Source organism: Rhinolophus hipposideros (assembly GCF_964194185.1).
Source record: "Rhinolophus hipposideros genome assembly, chromosome: 12".
Lineage (NCBI taxonomy): Eukaryota > Metazoa > Chordata > Mammalia > Chiroptera > Rhinolophidae > Rhinolophus > Rhinolophus hipposideros.
Genome location: NC_138058.1, coordinates 31,360,273 through 31,362,066, shown reverse-complemented (window position 1 = coordinate 31,362,066; position 1,794 = coordinate 31,360,273). Strand labels below are relative to the sequence as shown.

The 1,794-nt window shown below is 39.0% G+C and overlaps 1 pseudogene across 1 annotated transcript; it reads right to left on the bottom strand.

The window, feature by feature from the left end:
- Positions 1 to 446: 446 nt before the first annotated feature.
- Positions 447 to 1,020, bottom strand: LOC308505698 (large ribosomal subunit protein uL6-like; annotated as a pseudogene). The gene has a single exon. The product of its transcript is annotated as a large ribosomal subunit protein uL6-like (transcript).
- Positions 1,021 to 1,794: the final 774 nt, after the last annotated feature.

The following is a 1,794-nucleotide window of genomic DNA, read 5'->3' as shown; positions in this document are numbered from 1 at the left end:
GAAGCTGTTCTAAGTGCTTTCATTCATTGTTTCCAGACTTCCCAACACCCTTAGAGGGGAGATTTATTAGGCCCATTTTAAAGACAAATAAACTGAGGCTTAGAGACATGGCCTTTGATGGTGTCACTGAACTTTTGAGCTAAACCCCACACTACCCCCATCTCCAGACTTCCTGTTATAAGAGAGAATAATAAAGACCAATTTTATTATTAAAATCTTAAAGCCAATTTTCAATGGGTTTTCTATTACTTATGATAAAAATGATCCTAAGTAATTCATTATTCAACTTCCCAAAAGAAAAATATGCTGAAAATTTTCTGACACAGAAATGTTCTTATCACAATTTTTTTTCCAATATACTACTTTTTTGCATTTTTAAAATATCACAAATAAGCCTGAGGAATCACTCAACATCTTGGCATTTCGGTAGCTGGACAACTTAGATCTTATTCATCAGCCTGCTGAACTGCTCCTTTTTCAGAAACATAGACACCATCCAAAATTTTCTGATATCCTTGTTTTTAACTGTTGTGGCTTGTTGAATCAAAGCAGCTAAATTTGACACAAGTTCAATGTCCTTTCCTTCAAGAATTAACTCATCTTTCTGGGCTTGAGATACTGACCAAGCAACACCTGACTTCATCCAAACCTGGCGGATGTACGTTCACCCAAGAAATTTCGGATTTCAACAAGAGAACCATTCTCCTAAATAATGACATCGACGGGGAAGTGAGCACACAGCCCTCATCTTGTAACGGAAGCCCAATGTAACATCCTTGATCATGTTCTCTACGCGGCTACAGAGAGTGCGAACAGGAGCCAGTTCCTTTCTATTTCCCCACCATTGATCAACCCGGAGCCTCTTCTTTTCTTTCCAAGGGGACCGAGTTCTACATGGATGTGATTGCAGTCCCTCCGCAGGGTGCCTCTGGGGCCCTTCACAATAACAGTGCATCTCTTCAGAGTGATGTCCACGTTTTCTGGGATGTCCACCGTCTGATTGCTGAGAATGGTCTTCATCCTCGCAGTAGGTGCAGCAAAGAGAGGCAATGCATTCTTTGTAATGACTTTTAACGACTAAGTATGAAACCATAGGTATTATTTGTTTTAACACATAGTGGATGAGAGGCATGACATGGTGAGGACACCCTCTCCCAGGAGGCAAGAGACTTGAGTTTTCAGAATTTCTGTTGCAACTCCTCTAAAGTGTAAGTGCACAGCGATGGTCTTCATCTTCGCAGTAGATGCGGCAAAAAAAAAAAAAAAGAAAGAAAGAAAGAAAGAAAGAAAGAAAAAGGCACAAAAATGGTTTTGATTTAATCATTCACTCAAATATGCGTTCATTCTGCTACCAAAGTTAAGTTTAACCTAGATTCCAGCAAACTCATTTCAAGTTTGAAAGACTGGAAACATTCATTTGGAGTGCAATGCAGGACTGGGAAACCTCTGTGGTGACATCAGCAAATTCTCCTTCAATCTTGGACCCCAGGAGGACAGAACAAATGAGAAAGTGACACATGGAATGAAAATGGCAGACTCATAATTCCATTAACTGGGGCTGATGAGCAAGTTAAAACATGATACAGTGCCTTGGGATATTTTTTATTTATTTTAATGGATTCTGCTGCCTACTCATAGGTCATTTTATTGTAAAATCTTAGAAGCAAAGAAAGAAAAGAGTTGAGACCAGAATGCTTATATAGCTCTTCTTTTAAAACCAACAAGGTATAATAGTACTGACAAAAGTAGTGGGATAGGTTAATTAAAAAGTTAGCGAAATGCTGCATCCAAGGA